General features: G+C 49.9%; 1 protein-coding gene across 3 annotated transcripts in view; it reads right to left on the bottom strand.

The window, feature by feature from the left end:
* Positions 1-19,823, bottom strand: part of BTBD8 (BTB domain containing 8) — a 2,362,893-nt gene that overhangs the window by 1,256,534 nt on the left and 1,086,536 nt on the right. The gene's annotated exons all lie outside the window — the stretch shown is intronic.

The raw sequence follows: 19,823 nt of genomic DNA, 5'->3' as shown, positions 1-19,823 counted from the left end.
TTGGCTAGTGCTGCACTTCTAGATGTGTATGCGCCGGATTGCGTGATAATACAGCAGGATCCACGGCAGATCGTGAGATTCCAGCATGGAGCGAAAAGCTTCAAGGCAGCGTGATCATGCCAGGAGCTTACCTCCGTGCTGGTGTGGCTTCCAGTGAGGGTGTGCTGCTACTAATGGCCCGTAGGGAAGGAGGGCGAACAGTATAACTGGCCGACGGCTGTACTGCAGCAGGCACAGACAGGCCTGGTGCCTTGAACCAGTGCCTTTACCCAGAGTGCCGGCTAGCGCCTTCCGGCTATGCAGGGCTCGGCAAATGCAAGTGTTCCTCCAATGAGCAGCGACCAGGTTGCTAGGCAACCGAAGAACACAAGGTGGCGGCCATTTTGCGGGACTCCATGTTCATTCACACGTGGAAAAATGGGATAAATGCCATTAATTAATGTCGGATATCAGGTAGCTGGAGGTGTGGAGGTCCTCTAGCAATGGGGAGCAGCAGTCAGCTTACCCAGGCATCTGTGGGGCTGGATGCCCTTCGAGACGTGCTTCGGTCAGGCACAGCAATGATTTATCAGCTGGTGAGGATCAGCTGTTGGAGACGGTGCAGAAAGGGCTCCTGCCCAGCCGACGGACATCGCGAACTGCAGCAGGCACAGATTGACTTGATACTGGTGGCCACGGAGGTGAAGGCCCAAATTAGAGACTCCAGTGTCATACTGGTCCCATGGTCGGACCACGATATGCTCGGATTGGTGGTGGGGAATGACCTGGGTCAGAGGCCAGCGGGAGGGTGGCATTGCAATGGCTTTCTGCTAAAGGATAAGGAGCTATTGCAGACAATATTGGAAATTATGAACTACTTTGCCTTTATGACAATGGAGGGGTTGAAGTTCAGTCTCTCTGGGAATGTGTAACGCTCAACTGGTATCCGCAGGGACGTCACTCAGCCTATTCTGACCTCTTACGACCTTTAACCCTTCCCTGGAGTCTACTCGACTGGAGACTGGGCCTGAAACACAGGATTGGTAGAGTTTAACTCCCTATTGTCTCTGTGTGCTTGAACCCCTTCTTCCCCGGGGTTCAACCCTTCCCTTTGATCCACAGCTCACTTTGTTTTCTTGGAAAGTGTGCTCTCCGTCCTGCTTTCAGAGCAGGGGCGCGTTGATTGATGCGGGCTCGTTGCTGCCTAGTTACTTCACTGGCAAGAGTCCGACATGTAAGTATAATGAGTCTTTTGAACAGTTCTCTAACTTTGTTCCTTTCCTTCCTTAGTTGATGGCTGACATCCAGGGATGGCGGCGTGCTGCTGAGATGAGTAGCGCTGACGGTGAGTGAGAGCACGATGCACAATGCGCCCCTTTCGTATTTGTATTGAACGGAGTTCTTTTTCTGTGTCTTTTAGGTGCTGCGACGTTTTCAGCGTGGATGCCGGTTATGAAGAAGAAATGCGGTGAGTAAGCGCAGTATGCGGCGCCTCTAGATGTTTCCACGCTAACCTGGAGTGTCTTTTCCCTCTTACAGATGGATGAGAAGTTCCGGAGACAGAGTTCCCCCAGAGCGGCTGGGATTCAGGTAAGCGTTTGAAGCTTGTACAGTCTTTAAAAACAAGCAGATTTGCTGAATGCTTACTAATGCCTTTTTTCTGTTCTTTTCCCTTTTCCTTAGGAAGCGGCGTGCAGGGAGGGGAATGACACCGCCGAAGATGCCCACAGAACAGAAGGAGCGATGAATGATGGGCAGAAGCACCGCAAGGTAAGGCTGTTCCTAACAGTGTTCTTGTAGGAGCTGAGCGCAGAAGAAAGATACAGGCCTACTGGAGACCGATCCGAACATAGTGAGTGTCACGCTGCAGGTGCAGAAAACGCAAAGCATGTTTCTCAGCCTGGGCGTGGCTTAAATAGTCTCTGGGTATCCCAGGTATCTCTGGGCTGAACCACACCCAAAAGACTAGACTGCACATGCAGTTCTAGGAGCCGAAATATGTGGGGGCCTCCATCTTGTCCCCATCAATACACTACAAGTCCAATCCCCAATGTTATCCTATGGGAGTGAGTGAGTGAGTGAGTGAGTGAGTGAGTCTGGTGTCACAAGCGCCAAGTCTGACTCCAAGTGGGTCTATGGAGGGATGGAGAGGCCCTTGAGGGCCATGTAGGTGATCGTGGCCTGGCTCCAGCCTGACATCTTGGAGGGCTGGGGACATGAGGGGCAGGAATCATGACAGAATGCTTTAAGGCCACATTGCGGGGGTTCTCATCAGGGTAGGAGCCCAGAAAAAGAAATCGCAGAGAACAAGAAAACAATCTGAGTGGTAAGATTAGTGATCTGCAGCCAGGGGATGCAGGAGGGTCCCTACCTCACACCTTGCGGGGTGGCTAAACTGTGGCTCTACAGTGCAAAACTCAAGGCCACCCTAGTCCAAACCACGGAGAAGCAACTGCTCTTCCAGAAGCAGAAATAACACAAGAGGGGGGAAAAGGCAGGCCAAATCCTGGCCTGGAAGCTAAGGGAGGAAAGGAAAAGAAAGGCAATAGGTGTTATAAGGGGAGATGGGGACAGGGTGGTCTGCGACCTGGGGGAAATAGGGAAGGAATTTGCCAATTTCTACGAAAATCTATACTCATCTGAATTTTCTGGCAGGGACAAGCAGATAACGGTATTCCTGGACCCTATGTGCTTCTGGGCATATCGAGAGCAGACTCTGAACGTCTGGGCGGTCCAATCTCTGAGGATTGATTGTGCAGACAATTAAGGGAACGAAGATTGGGACGGTGCCATGGAGTGATGGGTTCCACGTCTTGTTCTACAAAAGGTTCAGAACTACACTAGCCCCGTACCTGGCTAGGGTGTTCAATGAGGTTACGCTAGGGTGTTCAATGAGGGGGCCCCTTGCCAAGTTCAATGTTAGAGGCCACGATAGTTGCAACACAAAGAGGGCAGGGACCCAACGAGAGGTGCCTCCTACGGCCTGATCTCCTTGCTAAATAATGAAGTTAAAATCTTTGGCAAAATCTTGGGCTCCAGACTGGAAACCCTATTTCCAGACCTGGTTCATGGGGACCACGTGGGCTTCATAAGAGGAAGGCAGTGCTCAGATAATATCCGTAAATTCATCAAACTTATACATCAGGCGTCCACTCAAGGGAACAATGCCTGTCTAGTATCAAATCGACTCACAAAAGGCCTTTGACAGGGTCGAATGGCGCTTTATGAAGGCAGTGTTGGGGAGGATGGGCATGGGTCAGGGTTTTCTGATGTGCGTAGAGGCCCTATACGTGCGTCCCATGGCACAAGTTCGGGTCAACAACGTACTGTCTGACTCCTTCCGTCTGACTCGGGGCACTAGAGAGGGATGCCCAATGTCACCACTCCTCAATGCGCTCACAATGGAGCTGCTCGCAATTGCGATCAGGACGAACCAGGAGATCAAGGGTATACATAGTGGAGAGGTAGAGTTTAAATTATCCCTGTTTGGAGACGACATTCTGGGTTATCTCACGGATGTGGTGTCCTCTCTCCCTAAGCTCCTGGAGCAAATCGAGACCTATGAGCGCCTTTCAGGCCTGAAAATAAACATTGACAAATCTAGCATTATGCCCATGAGCCCAGACGACTCCATCCTGACTGGCCATTCCCGCTATATGGGGATGAGGGTCGAAAAGACGCAGACAAAATACTTAGGGGTGTTCTTGCCAAGAGACATCCCAGGCTTAGTTAAAGCCAACTTCTATCCAATTCAGGCAAAGATCAAAGAAGACCTCATAAGGTGGGTGCCCTTACCCTTTCTTTATATGGGCGGATGACCTTTGTAAAAAATAATGTCCTCCCCTGCCTGTTCTACCTGTTCTCTTCCTTCCCAGTGAAGCTTCAGTGGCATTCTTCAATGACTTGAGGGGTGCGCTATTGAGATCCGTATGGCAAAACAAGATGCCGATAGTGAAGTGAGCAACCCGCACGCTCAGGTGACCAGGGTGGTTTTGGTTTTCGGGATTCCTACCTGTACTACAAGGACGCCCAGTTAAGGGTATTGTTGGAGGACTCAAGGGAGGACCTGTGGACGTACTGGACCTACTTGGAAGACCTGGTAGTTCACCCACTGAAGGTTAGGGACTTCATGTGTACCCCCCACACGCTTATTCCGACGGCAGCTAGGGAGCACCCCTCGTTTGTTTCTTTATTTGTATGGCGCACCGGACCCTCGGGTAACTGGGCGCAAAAGTTACAAGTTGACTTTAAGCTTCATGTTACAAAAATACATAAGGTACAAGATACAGGGCACACAAAGTACGATACAAATTGGAGGTATAAGGAATACAAGGCGGTACGAACAGTAAAGGATATAATGATACATGCATCAATGGTAGAATAAGATAGGGAGCGGGCGGTCGTGGGCAAGGAAAGCTATGTTAACAACATATGGCAAACAGTACAAAGTGTGACATGGTCACTTATCATTAGTTCTCAGCCAGATTAACGTGCTACCCCTAAAGCTGTGGAAGGATTGTTCCTCTCGTAAGGGGAGTAGGAGTGCATTCCATGTCTGAGCTGCCATGACCGGGAAACTGCTTCCTCCAGATTTTTTAAATTTAAATCTGGGTGTGACGAGGCATTAGCAGTTCTAGAAAGGCGAGAAGTAGGTTTCCTGACTATTATCTCCACTAGGTAGGGCGATGTGGCATTGTTCAGGCATTTGAATGTAAGGAAGACTTAAGTAAAATTCTGTCGTTGATGGACAACAAATGATTTTGTCTCTGCACCTCTGAGATAAGCTCTCTATTTGGAATGCTTAGTGCAGTTCTGAGAGCGTTATTCTGTAATATTTGAATTTTATTCAGAATGTACTTACTCGCACCTATGTAAAGGGCATTGCAGTAATCCAATTTCTAAAGTATAAGGGCGTTGGCTAGGGTGATACAGCTAGCTTTAGATAGGAAGGGTCTGCACACCCCGATTAGCTGGCAAGTGTACACTGTTGCCCATGCCATTGTATTTACTTGTTTACTCAAGGTTAGAGCAGAAGGTTTTTACTTCCTTTAAAACCTTGATTAAGTTCCCATCAATATTGAAGGCGGTGTAATTGGTGCTACGTTTTTTCAGATTAGCAGCGGTTCCTAGTATCAAGAGCTCAGTTTTGTCGTCATTCAGGCATAGGCCACGTGCTGCCATCCATGCCTGAATGATTAGGTACATTTTATTCACAAGATCCGTGTCCTTGTTGTAATCGCCCGAAAGGGGTATGAGGATCTGGGTGTCATCCGCATAGTTTGTGTAGGTGACAACCAGACTGTCCAATGTCAAACTAAGGCTTTGTGAATATATTGTACATTGTTGGCGAGACACAAGAGCCTTGTGGTACACTGTATGTTATAGGGATGTGGCCTGCGGACGCTGATGGGGAGAAGACTCATGGTCCTATTATTCAAGAAGGATTGGACCCAGGCTATCGCGTCCTTGGAGAAGTAGGCCGCTGAGGCAAGGTGTTTGCATAAAACTTCATGGTCCACCAACTCAAATGCGGCGGACAAGACCAGGAGGAGAAGCAAGGCGGTTTTTCCTTTGTCCTTGAGCTCATCAATTTGAGTTTTTAAATCATTAAGTGCAGTTTCCATGCCATGTTGTGACCTGAAGCCCGATTGGCGGACACCTAAGAGATGGTTAGTTTCAAGATACTTCTGTATCTGTAGATATGCTACTTTATCGAGTATTTTAAGTAGAAAAGGCACTGTTGTAATTGGCCTGTATTAGTCGGGATGGTGGCATCCAAGGTTTGCTTTTTTAGTAGGTGTAGTAGGGGTAAGACCCATGACTCTTTTAGGTTGCTTGGAACAATACTTGTTGAGAAGGAGGCGTTGATTAGTTTAGATATGAATGGTGTCAGGTCTCTGGCTGCAGCCTTAATTATCTGGGCTGGGCAACTGTCTCCCTGGCACCTCGACGGTTTCAGTGAAGAGATCATTTTTTCGACTTCAAGGATAGAAACTTTAGAAAATTTAAATTGTTCTGGTAAATTAGTAGAATAATTTGGTATTCTGTCGAGGTTAGGCAGGGAAGCTTTCTTATCAATGATCTTACTTTGAAGTAAAGCAATTTTGTTCATTAAGGCATTCTGAATGTTAGAACACCAGAGTTTATCCTTCACAACGTTGTCTGTAGGTGGAATTGCAGCTTCCATTTCTCTAACAATCACAAATAATTCCCTAGTGCTGGAGCTTGCTTTAGTAATCCTTTCATTGTACAAGTCTTTTTTCGTACAAATTATTTCTTTTTTTAGTTGGCAGCAAAGTTAGTCAAGTTAGTTTTGTTTTCATCAGATGGTAGGCGATGCCATATGGTTTCCAGTTTTCTTTTTTCTAATCTAAGGGCTTTTAGTTGAGGTGTGAACCAGAAGTTCAAATGAGCCCTAGGTTTAGTTTTACGCATTTTGAGTGGTGCGATGATGTCTAAAGCTTTGGACATGGTACTGTTATAGGCCTCTACTAATGTGTCTGGATTAGAGATACTTAATAAAGAGTTGAGGGAGGGGATGATCTGTGGTAATATCTTATCCACCGTAATGTTTCTTTTATTCCTCGTTGGGAGAGGTGGTGCTGTGGGTTTGTCATTGGGCATTCGACTATTTATTCAACTATTTATTGCTAACATGAATATGATCAAGCAGTGATCTGTCCAAGGTTGTAGTGTTATAGAGGTGATGGAAGTTTCACAATTTAGGTTGGCCACCCAGTCTAATGTTCTGCCTTTGGCATGAGTTGGCTGAGTGACTCTTTGGGTAAGTCCCTGTTCCAAGAGTATGTTAGAGACTGCGTGAGCATGTTTATCAGTAAGATCATTAAAGCCAAGATTGAAGTCCCCCAACAGTAATATTTGTGAAGAATCTTTTGAGTTGTCTGATGAGATTATAGAAATATCCTCCTCAAAAGGTACCAATGGGTCCCAGGGGTCTATAGACTAGGTGGATAGTTAGTGTGCGTGAGTTAGAGATAGATACTTTAGCTGTGAGAATTTCACAGGATTTAACTGTTGGTGAAGGACTAGTCTAATGGCTATGTTCGATTTGACAATGAGGGAAATACCTCCTCTGGTGCTGGCTCTGTCCGCTCTAAGAATATGGTATTTGTTGGGCACTGCTAAGGAGAGGGCGCTCTGTGGAGCCTCTGGAGGGACCGCAGAGATAATAGGACATTTTTGTCCTGACCTTCTCCCCTGGCATCGGTCTGGGGGCCCCCCATTCAATTTGGCGAGACAAGGGGTGAAATGTGCACAACAATGAACTGATGAGGGGTTCGAGAGGATAGGCCAACTATTTGACCAGAGCCACTTCAGGAGCTTCGAGGAGGTGCAGGGGGGGATTGGGGCAGGACAAGATCACACTGTTTGAGTATCTGAGACTAAAGGGAATATTTACTGACATCAGGTGGCACACCTTGGTCTCCTGGGATCAAACCCCCTTTGAGAGATGGTTATACTGTTCTACAACCCCTAAGAGCTCCCTTTCGAGCATATACAATTCCTGGTCTCTGTCCCGGAGGTTGGGAGAAGTACATTTAAAAGGTTTTGGGTGGGACTTACGGGGGAGATTACAGATGAGGTCTGGGCGAAGATTTTCCAGATAACATTCCATGGCAACCTCTTCACCTCTACCATGGAACATTATTTTAAGATGCTACAGGGGTGGCATAGGGAAACATCGAAGATCTCATGAATGTTTCCAGGGGCCTCTCCCAATTGTCCCAGGGGCTGGAGATAGGTGTTCCCCTCTCCCACATGTGATGGCTCTGTCCCAACATACAAATCTTCTGGCAAGAACTTCTTAGCTGGATTAAGGAATATTCAGAGGTCCAGCTGAGCACGGACCCTCTCCAGATGTTGGGGATCCCCGCCATGGACAGGGATGAATACAGGTTGCAGAGGGTATGCAAGGCCATGCTGAGGGCTAGGAGATTGGCGATAGCACAAAAGTGGAGGGCAGAGTGGACACCCACGAAAAAAGTGGGAACAGATACTTTGTGAGATCATGGTGATGGAAAAGTTGAAGGCTATTGTTAACGACGATATGGGGGCCTACTTGGAGGAAAGGGGCCTCCTGACGGCTAGGATGGAGGGAGGCAGTGTCTGGTCATGAGTTAAGGGGAGAGGCACTGCCTAGTACGGCTCAACACAAGGAGGAAGGAGCCAATCCAAATCTTAAGCCACGTGAAACCAGAGGTCATTGTTGTTTTTGAGTGTTTGAGATGTCACCACCACTGAGACTATATAATGAACAATTTTTGATCGCTTTCCGAACACGCTGACAATGGAAAGAGGGGGGAGGAGGAGGAAGGGGGGCCTTGATGGGCTTCTGTAACAAGTTATTCTAAAAGTCTTTATTGTTGTCTGTCCCAGTTTAAATGCCAATAAAAACGAAAGTAAAATAAATAGAGAAAAATCGCATTTGTTCCCATTGGCAGGCCTACGCGCAAAGGAAGGTGCAACTCTCCCATATTGAGGCATCAGATGTGAAAGGGAGTCCTTTAAGTATCTGGGGTAAAGGCTTTCCATCACATGTAAAGCCATGCCAGATCCCATGCTGGAGAATTGAAGGTTTCCGGGGCGATAGGGACAGTTGGGCTTGCTAGTCTGATCGATCTCCAAACATAAACCATCGCAAGCGGTCCAAGACTGCGGCAAACTGCTTTTTTGTGCCCCCATGCACTTCAGTAGCCCCAGAGACCAAAATAAAATAAGCTATGCGTCCCTGTCCACCGAAAACCAGTTGGCAGCAGGCTTAACAGCTATATCTAAACCTGGCGTCACAATCTTATGAATCCCTGGATTCATTCCATCATTAGAGGGGGTTTGTCTTCCTCTATCTTTCGGCCACCATCCTCTTCTCTACTCTAGATAGGGTTTCCTGCACTTCTACTGGCGATATAGAGACTCGCTCAGATGAACACAGTGGAGCGAGTCCCTGTCCCAGAATGGGCCCATGATATTCTCAGTGCCCTAAAAGAATCAGGCTGGTTTTAGGGTAGTGCTGGACCTTTCCTTTTTAAATCTTTTCCTTGCCCTAGACATTTTCAAGAGAGTGTTGCCTATATTGTGACCATACCACAAGTTTCTCTCTTTCTCGGTGATCAATCAGCATTTCCTTCATATATACTCGTTTAGCCTTCTGACTCATTCTAACCCGAGTGTTCACGGAGCTCATTAATGTCTTAGCAGGTACACTCAGATTGAAGGACTTGCATGGCTATCCGTATCTGGACGACTGGCTGGTGAGGGGCGGCCAGAGCCTTTCAGGCCCTAGTTCACCATCCGCTCTGCAGAATCACAGAGCGAATGTCGGAAGCGGCGGCCCTCCGTGGCCGTGTGGCTTGAATTCCGGTTTCCGGGTTTAGGTTCTGTCCTCTAACCCACCATCAGCGTTGTACGCGCGGTCCGGGGGCAATCAACGGCAGCAGTAGTCCTCGCCCCCAGCCTGGGCACTAGCCCCAGCCCCAACTCCAGTGTTTGCAGCGGCATCCTACCTTGCTCCTTTTTTCGGGAGGGGAGCCACCAATCGCCTCACAGCATCTTGGCGTTGCATGCTTGCCATGCAGAGGCTCTCCGGCTCGTAGCCTGGAGCCGGGAACGAGTTTGACTGCGAAGTTTTGGCCCGGTAAACTCTAGCTCTAGCCTCTGTTACCAGAAAGTCTTTCTTTATGAAATGTTCCCGTGTGGAGGCTGAAATCAAATCTATCAACGAGATTTGGTTTATTGGCAGAAATGCCATTAAGGGAGAAGCTGGGTGTGAGTAGGGAGATGGACCCACTGCGAGGGAATGTGGGTGATATGGGTTCTCAAGACCACACACATCAGATGGGTGTTGTGGAGTCCGGGGATTCATCCCCCTGCCGCCCCCCCTGGCAGGGTCTAACCAACTTGAACACTGGCCCCTACTTATAGCTAATATCGCCAAAGAGCTTCTTTTATGCATTAGCCCGTTCGATTTGGGTACTCTGGTGGATGCCTTGAATGCATGGGTGCTCGACCTGCGGCAATCCAAGGCGACGCTGGTCCCCCAGACATCCGTACATCCCATACCAGCTGTCTTGGTATTGGCTCCCAAATCAGATAACTTCTGCCAAGTTAATCTGCCAAGGGCAACAATAGACCAGGAAACGCAAACTGATCTCCTTAGTGAGCTTGCCTCAGGATCCAAGGGGTCAATTCTACTCACTAAAGAGAGAGCCAAGGGCCCTAAGATTGTTCGACTTGACTCTCCTTTGGCACTAACCCCACTGGCACCCAAATATATTCAATATGTAGCTCAACATCCAGCAACGGCTATGGTTATACCCAAGAAGGCACCTCGACTGAGTTTTCTATTAAAAAAGTCACAGATGCCCAAATTAAATGACTTAAGTACCCTGGACTTTGTCATGGACCAAAGGAACATTGTTATAACGAATATTCCTAAGATTCAAGGAAAAGAATCTAAACAAGCATTACGCAACAAAGTCCTTGCTTGGTTTCGACAGAGAACTGGCCCCGGGGTAGTTAGAATGACTGATCTACTGATCTTGCGCAGAATGGAACTCAGCGACTGGTGCTCACAACCAAATTGTGACTGTATTCTAGTTGGTTGTGGGGGTAGTTCCCTCTCGACCTTCCTAAATCTCTGCAAATATTCTCCCAGAGGGTCATCGCATTGCAATTTAATATTGTAAATGTTTCCTGTTATAGGATGCCATACATTTTTTTTTTGTTAACCCATTTCCAGAGGATCACTGTAATGCCAGTTAACATTCGAATGTGTTCTGTTATTTGACGTACCTACGATTGTGGCACTGTCTTTTTAGTTAATTTTTTATAACCTCCTGTTTTAGGCTGTTCATGTTGTATTTGTATTTTTTTGTTGTTGTCTGCGCCCTCACGCGGCAGGGTTCAAGGTTGCGCGATATACATTGATTAAACTAAACTAAACTTGGGGGTCAGCATCACTCTCCCGAAGTTAGAGCTTTATCCAACTTAAGACTTTGACAAGTATCAGCTTCAGATGGGACACAATTTCTGCAAGAGTGTTTCCCCAACCTTGAGAGGATAGAGGGCATTCATGCAGCAGCCTCCCACTTACTAGCCAGATCAAGCACCGCGGCCTGGGAGTTGGATGTGCTAGTGTCATGCATTCAGTCTAACCCATTCACCAGGCTTAACGTAAGAATACAATTACACCAATCCCAACAAAGGTCGCAAGAGACAGGCAGCCGGCAAGATACTACCTTCATCTTCCTCATCTGAAGGGAATTCTTCTGTGGTGGCAAATATGTCAGCATTATGTGTGGGGAGATCCTTGCAGATTTCCCACTCTGACATTGGCGATCACCACTCATTCTTCTCTGTAGTGATGGACTGCTACGATCGAAGATCTTTCCGTACATGGCTTCTGGTCAGGCTAGGATCTTTCTATCCACATCTACATTTTAGAACTGAAAGTGATTTTTAACGCAGTCCAGGCTTTTCACCCCCACATTCAGAAGAAGGTAGTGCTAGTTTGGACGGACAGCAAGGCCTCAATGTTCTAAATAAATAAGCTGCGAGATCTCTGGATCTATATGTCATGACTATCCGCGTATGAGAGTGGGACATATTGCACACCATATTTCTAATAGCATCTACCCTCCACCCTTCTATGAGATCAGAACATGGAAGTATCAAAGTCGGGAGCCACGAGTAGGGGGATCAATCCCTTCAAACTTCAAGAAAACTTCATCCTGGGAGGCTTCCCGAAAATGTATCTTTTTGCGATGGAAAACAATTCCACATGCACATTGCTTGCTTCCTGGATGAGGCTTTGCCCGGGGATAACAAGATGATTCATGTGAGACAGGAGCGATGCAACAGGATGTTTTATGCTTTTCCTCCCGTTCCTCTTCTCCAGAGAGTGGACAAGTTCAAAATGTCTCGTCACTGCCATCTAATCTGATAATTTTAATGGCTCCCCACTTGCCGGCGAGAATTTGTTTCTCAGACCTCATCCACCTCGCAGTGGAGGGGCTCCTTCTATGACAAAAAGTTCAGGAACTCCTGTTTGAACAGCAGCTGACAGCTTTTCACCCTTGCGCTCAATCTCTAGCCTTAGCAGATTAACTTTGGACCATCTATGGATTTGTCAAGAGAATATGAGAGTAATCCAAGCTGCCAGGAAACCATCTATGCACTCACAATACCAGAGTAAGTGAATATTCTTCTCCTATTGGGCAAAAGTAGAACCCTTTTACAGGTCACATCAATGATTTCTTAACTCTTTCTTTCCATCTGGCACAGAGTGGTGTTCAGGTTGATACCTGTAGAACTTATTTGGCTGCTATTGGCGCTTACAGAAATGAACAAGTTACTTTCTTACCTGGTAACGTTCTTTCGATGGGAGGGTCCGACGACGTATTCCATATCTATGACATGTAATCACCACAGCTGTGCTGCTTCGGAAACTTTTTCGGCGTCTGCGTCCTGCGTCGATGACGTCGATGCGCCGCCGTCGAGGACCTCCTCCGACGTCCGACGTCATCCGATGTGATAAGTAGGACGCACGACGCCAGTAGCCTCAGTTGTAGTTTTTTCCCCCAGAACGTGTGACATTAGTCAACTGCCAGTCCGACACAAAGCCTTGCGGAACGTAAGCTGCAATCGCAACAGAAATTCTGCAGCGGGGAAGGCAGGGTGGGAGCGATATGGAATACGTCGTCGGACCCTCCCATCGAAAGAACGTTACCAGGTAAGAAAGTAACTTGTTCTTCGAGGGGATTGGGTCCTCCGACGTATTCCATATCTATGACAGACTCCCAAAGCAGTACCAAATCAAGGAGGAGGGAAAGAATTTAGAAACAAAATTTAGAATAGCCAATCAAATAGCAGAGCAAAGGACCGCCTTGCCAAAGGCCAGATCCTGCCCTCTGATGGAATCGAGGGAATAATGCCGTACAAATGTATGTACTGAAGCCCAGGTGGCAGCATCACAGATGTTGCGAATAGGAACACCCCTCTGCAGGGCAGTAGATGCAGCCACGCCCCTGGTAGAATGGGCCCGCAAGCCAGCCGGTGGGTCCTTACCCGCCAAGCGGTAACACTCCGAGATGGCCAAAATAATCCAGCGTGACAAAGTCTGTTTCGTCACAGCTTGCCCCAAGCGCTTACCAGCGTAACCAATAAAGAGTTGATCGTCCACTCTGACCCGGGACATGCGAGAAACATAAAAGCTCAAAGCTCTCCTAGGATCAAGCCTATGGAGCCTCTCCTCTTCCTTACCAGGATGCGGAGGAGGATAGAATGCCGGAAGAACAATCTTCTGGGCCAAATGAAATTCCGTCACTACCTTTGGAAGAAAAGAAGGACGAACTCGAAGGACAACCCTGTCCTTGCGAAATACAGTGAAGGGTGGCTTAACAGAAAGTGCCTGTAACTCACTCACTCTGCGAGCGGAAGTAACCGCAACTAAAAACACAGTTTTCAAAGACAACAGCCTCAAAGGGCAAGAATGTAAAGGCTCAAACGGAGCACCCATAAGAAACCTAAGAACAAGGTTTAAATCCCAACCGGGCACCAGGAAAGGCGACGGAGGGAACACATTAGTGAGCCCTTTTAGAAACTGTGAAATCAAAGGGATTTTAAAGTAAGAACATTCTTCAGATGAGCGCTTAAAGATGGACAGCGCCGCCAGGTAACCTTTAATGGTACCCACTTGCAAGCCCCTGTGGGCCAAAGAAAGCAAAAAGGACAGAACCATGGGGATGTCACATGCAAAAGGATCCACATTCTGAACTCTGCACCAGTCGCAGAACTTACGCCAACGGCAACGGTACAGAGACTTAGTTGCGGGCCTTCGGGCCGAAAGCAACACCTCCATCACGTCTTCAGGGAGGTCCCAATCCTTATACCTCAACCTTTCAGAAGCCAAGCGTGAAGGTTGAGGGATCCGACCTCTGGATGGAGAACCTGACCCCCCTCCCGTGAGAGCAGATCGTCTCGGTAGGGAAGACGACGCGGAGGGCAGATGGACAAGTCGAGAAGGTCCGGGTACCACGTCCTCCGAGCCCACGCCGGAGCAATGAGGATCATCCGGGAACCGAACTTCCGTAACCTCCGCAGCACTTGCGGGATGACGGGGACTGGAGGAAACGCGTACAGCAGCGGGAATGACCACTCCACCACAAACGCGTCTCCTAAGGCTCCTTTCGGAGGAAATTCCCGCGAGCAAAACCTCTCGCACTTCCGGTTGACACTGGAGGCGAAGAGATCCACTTGAGGGGTCCCCCAAAGGGCGAAGATCTCCAGGAGAATCTCCTGAGCCAACTCCCACTCGTGAGAGATCGCGCTCTGCCTGCTCAGAGCGTCCGCCGTCACGTTTTCGTCTCCGGCCAGATGAACTGCCGAGATCGAAACTTCCTGCCGGATGGCCCAGAACTCGAGCTGCATCGCCTCCCTGCACAGAGGAAGTGACCCTGCCCCCCCCTTTTTGTTGAGGTAGTGCATGGCCACAGTGTTGTCCGTCATGATCAGGACAGTCTTTCCTCGCACAGTCGGCAGAAAAGCCATCAGGGCTAGCCTGACGGCCCTCAGCTCCAACAGATTGATATGGAGTCTGGACTCCGACGGAGACCAACGACCGCTGACTGTCAGCCCGTTGGCATGAGCTCCCCATCCCGTGAGGGATGCATCCGACACGATCGTCACCTCCGGCCAGGGTAGCCAAAATGGAGCCCCCTTCATCAAGTTGCCTACGACGGCCCACCACAGAAGGTCCCGGGCGACCGAGGGCGGCACCTGAACCGGGTCCGACATCCTGCCGGAGGACTGCGACCATTGCGTCTTGAGTGCCCACTGCAAAGATCTCATCCGCAGGCGAGCCTCTGGCACCAGAAGAATGCAGGATGCCATGAGGCCGAGCAACCTCAAGAACTCGAATGCCGGGAGCGTCTGGGCATGCTGAAACTTGTGCACCATCTGCTGAATGTGAAGAGCCCTCACCTGGGGAGGAAAACACTGCCCCAGGGAAGTGTCGAGCACTGCTCCGATGTACTGGAGCCTCTGTGTTGGCGTCAAATGGGACTTCTTTAAATTGAGGGAGAAGCCCAGCCTGTGAAGGGAGAGGCAGGCGACGGACAGATGATCCAGGACTTGCTCGGGAGAGCTCCCCCTGATCAACCAATCGTCCAGGTAGGGGTAGACGTGAATCCCCCCTTGCCTGAGATGCGCTGCCACCACCACCATGAGCTTGGTGAAAACCCTCGGGGCGGAGGTCAAACCGAACGGCAGGACCCGAAACTGAAAGTGCGAGTCGCCAACCGCGAACCTCAGGTACTTCTTGTGCTTGGGATGGATCGGCACATGGAAGTAAGCATCCTTGAGGTCGAGTGACACCAACCAGTCCTGAAGCTGAAGGGCCTGGAGGACTTGAGAGAGAGTAACCATCTTGAACTTGTCCTTCCTGAGGAGTTTGTTCAAACCGCGCAAGTCCATGATGGGTCTCAATCCCCCGTCTTTCTTCGAAACCAAAAAATAAGGGGAATACCATCCCTTGTTCCTCTCCGCTACAGGCACCAGTTCTATGGCGCCTTTCTCCAGCAGGGCTTGAATTTCCTGCGCAAGGAGCGGATCCGGACACTTCAAAGAGAGGTTCCCCGGTGGATTGTCGCAAGGCCTGTGCCGAAAGGGAAGACAGTAGCCGTGGGTTATGATCTCCAGAACCCACACATCTGAAGTAATGGCACGCCACTCTACAAGATGCTGCGCCAGCCTTTCCCCAACCGGCGAACCATGGGACATGGCCTCATGACTGAGTAGGAGCGGCTGCGGCGTTACCTGAGGGCAAAGAGGCAACTGCCCGAGCGGCCTTGGCACCACGGGTACCCTGTCGTCCACCTCTGGTACCCCTGCGTAGGCCCCTTTGACTGCCAGCTCCTCTTGCTTTACCAAAGGACGAGTAATAGCGAAAGGAGCCACCCCTCCACTGCTGTCCCCTAGGACGAAAAGGCGGAGGTTGGCGAACTGCAGCGCCCAACGACTTCGCTGCAGCTTTTGAGGTCTGCAACCTCTCAAGGCTCTCGTCAGCCTTGCTGCCAAAAAGATGTTCACCATCAAAGGGCATGTTGAGGAGCCGGGACTGCACATCAGGAGCAAACCCCGACTTCCGCAACCACGCAAACCTGCGTATCACGGTGCTCGCCGCCATGGACCTACTGACGCATTCAGCTAAGTCCAAACCCGACTGAACGGACTCACACATGGCATCCTTACCATCCTGGACCATAGCAAGGAAACCATCCCGTTCGACCCCTTCGGGAATATGTTCAGCCGCTAACGCAACACAGTTCCACAGAGTGTGCGTGAAACGCGACAAGGCACAAATGGAGTTGGCCGCCTGAAGCGCCATACCACCAGAAGAAAACACCTTCTTCGCCCAGCCATCAAAACGTTTGTCGTCCCTATCAGGAGGGATGGTAGGGTACGACGCCTGCTTTGCCGGGGCCGTGGCCGCCTGCACCACCAAACTTTCCGGAGTGGGGTGCCTGGTCAAGTAGCAGGGGTCGCCACTGGCTGGGCGGTATTTTCGCGACAAGGATCTGCCCACTGCCGGGAGACTCTCCGGAGCAGTCCAAGCCGCCGCCACCCTACGCTGCAAAGCCATATGGAACGGCAGTACCGGGTCAGAAGGGGGACCAACATCAAGGATGTCCGTCAGATCATCCTGCACAAACTCCCCTGGGGAAGCAGACCAACCCAGATACTCAGACACCCTAGCCATAAGGCGCCGGTATGAGGAATCGGCATGGGAGCCAGGCTCAGGCCGACCAAATTCCACCTCCGGAGAGGTGTCCAGTCCACTGGCATCATGCAGCGACTGCCTCAAATCGTCAAATTGACTATGGCCCGAGACAATGTCATCTGGCACCTGACTAGGAACCAGGCCATCCGAATCCTCATCCGCCTCTGAAATATAATCCAAGTGGTGGAAAGGCACCCGAGAGTGCCTGCTCTTAACCAGAGCCTTCATAGGGGGAACACCCGAGACACGGGGCACCTCCGACACGAAAGGCGACGATGGCGTCGAGCGAATCGGCGCCGACGCCGAGAAAACCGGCAACGGCGCCGAGAGGATCGGCGTCGACGTCGAGGAAATCGGCGTCGACGTCAGATGCAGCGCCTCCAGTATCGGCGGCGTCGACACAGCCCTTGAAGCCGGAGCCCCGAGCGTGTCCCTCGACGACCTGACCGTCGACGGCTTCGACGACTTCCTCGGAGCCGGAGCCTCGAGAAAGCCTGTCGACGCCCTCGACGCCACAGACGTTGATGTCTTCCTCGAAGACATCACAGGTGCACACGGTCTCGATCGCGTCGAGGACCGGGACCTGGAACGGGTACGGCGAGAACGAGCCTCCTTGTCCGAACGGGACCTCTCCCGTGACTCGCGCCGACCACTCTTGCGAGCGGTGGCTCTCGACCTCACACGGCCGACCCCACTCGGGGGCGCGGACGGTTGAGTACCCTGCGACTCAAGAATCGCCAACATCTTCTTCCCGAAGGAAGCCCATTCCTCCGGCGTCGCACGGCTGGTGGGGAAACCGACGTGCCGGGCAGAGTCCTCTGAAGAGGACCTGGAAGGCGACCGGTGTCGGCGCTTCCGAGAATGCCTCGAAGAGGCTGAGGAGTGGCGAGACCGACTCCTAGAAGAAGACCGACGAGACTTCCGACGATGACGCGGAGAGTCACCCCTCGAATCATCCGTCGAAAGCCCCGCCGACTTCGACTTCCGGGGCTTGGACACCCGACCTACCGACAATTTCTTCTTACGTTCGCGTAAGGCCTTGGACGTGAGCGACAGGCAGTCGACACAGTCATCCGTGTCGTGGGCCTCCCCGAGGCACCAGAGGCAGGCATCGTGCGAGTCAGTCACCGACATCTTGGACCCACACTCCCCGCACTTCTTGAAGCCCGGACGCGGGGTTGAAGACGAAGTGGAAGACATCGTCGAAGGAATATTCACAAACGAACAGGTTCGAAGAACCAGAAAGAACAGAACTCCAATGAGTCGAGGCTAGAACCGAGAAACACGAAGCAACACGTTCGCGGAAAAAACGGAACTGAGGCTACTGGCGTCGTGCGTCCTACTTATCACATCGGATGACGTCGGACGTCGGAGGAGGTCCTCGACGGCGGCGCATCGACGTCATCGACGCAGGACGCAGACGCCGAAAAAGTTTCCGAAGCAGCACAGCTGTGGTGATTACATGTCATAGATATGGAATACGTCGGAGGACCCAATCCCCTCGAAACCTATGATATGACCTTCTCCTCTAAAAATCCCATAGTTGAGCATCATTTTGAAGCACTATTAAGAATGATATCTCTGATCAAGAACGCAGCCTGTGTGGGATATTAATATTGCATTATCAGATTTGGCGCTTAGACCCCTTGAACCAATGGACACAGCCGATATTATGCTGGTCCTTTTGATGACTGATGTTCTTGTTGCCCTTATGTCAGCTAGACGAGTCTGTGACATTCAAACCTTGTCTTCTGCAGAAACTTTCACTATTTTCCACAAAGAAGGTGGTTTTGCAGACACATCCATCCTTTCAGCCTAAGAGTGTACCTTTGTTTCACATTAATCAGGTAGTGTATGTCTCCCCACCATTTTTTCCTTCTCCTTACTCCCAGGCTGATCAGACACTTCACTGCTTTAAAGTCAGAAAAGTTCTCCAATTTTACCTGGCACGTAAGAGGCCTTTTCGTAAATTGGAAGCCCTTTTTGTCGCTTTTTGGGGTGCAACACCTGGCCATCAGGCATCTAAAGCATCAATTGCTCCCTGGATGATTATAGCCATGTTTTAAGTATACATGTTCCAGAAAATTCCTCCTACCAGCCGCATGCACGCTCATGCTGTGAGAACTAAAAGCCACAGTTGTGACATTTTCAAAAAGAGCTGCCTTGGGATGTAATCCGTAAAGCAGCCACCTGGTCCGCGCCTTTCGGGTTCTATAAGCATTACTGCATGGACAGTAGCTCGCATTTTGATGCAGCAGTGTTAAGAAATTTGTTTTCATATTTTAGTTCAGGTTCCTCCTCCCACTGCAGTCATGTGCTGTGTAATCACCCTTGTAGAAAGGAGAAAAGGAGACGAGACAAAGTTCAATCACAGTAGTGACTTCTGTACTCCTAGTCCAAAGACCCCTTTTCCTACATAGGCTCTCCCACCAGGCCCCTCAAATCAATTATCTTCTGCCTATAGAGCTGACATGGGGTGTGGGCGAGTACAAGATCGGCCACAGTGGGTTTTTACATGCGGACTAGCCACTTGACCTTGGTGGAGTGGTCACCATTTGTTCTTGTGTAGTTCCCACGATATGTCAACCGATAGGGGGTCTTTGCGACTTTTTTTTTCTTTTTTTTAAAATGAATTTCACGATTGGAGAAACAACTTTTACCATTGACAAGAAAACAACTTCTGATGGTATGCAGTACAATCAACATTCAGAGACCTTTGGCACCCCTTACATAATGGGGAGATTCCGAGTCCTGCATTCCCCCCCCCCATCCCCATGACTTTCTATATCTGTTATGCAAACCAGTTCGCACCCGTCACCCGTTCCCGCCCGGGCCCAAATAGAGTCTTGACTGACGTGGTTTGAATGTCAGGGCCAGGAATTTTAGATCATTGTCAAGCAGGGGTGACCTGATTGCTGGAAATTGGTAGAGCTTTCCCTCCTTTGCGGCCGTCACCTTGTCTGCCACAAGTATGTCCCAGACCTTAATCCACCAATGCCCCAGATCCAGACCTCCTGCTGTTTTCTAGCACCTGGCGGTGGTAACACGC

This window comes from Ambystoma mexicanum, chromosome 1q (genome assembly GCF_040938575.1).
Source record: "Ambystoma mexicanum isolate Mex_15411 chromosome 1q, UKY_AmexF1_1, whole genome shotgun sequence".
Classification (NCBI taxonomy): domain Eukaryota; kingdom Metazoa; phylum Chordata; class Amphibia; order Caudata; family Ambystomatidae; genus Ambystoma; species Ambystoma mexicanum.
This window is presented reverse-complemented; position numbering and strand designations above follow the sequence as displayed.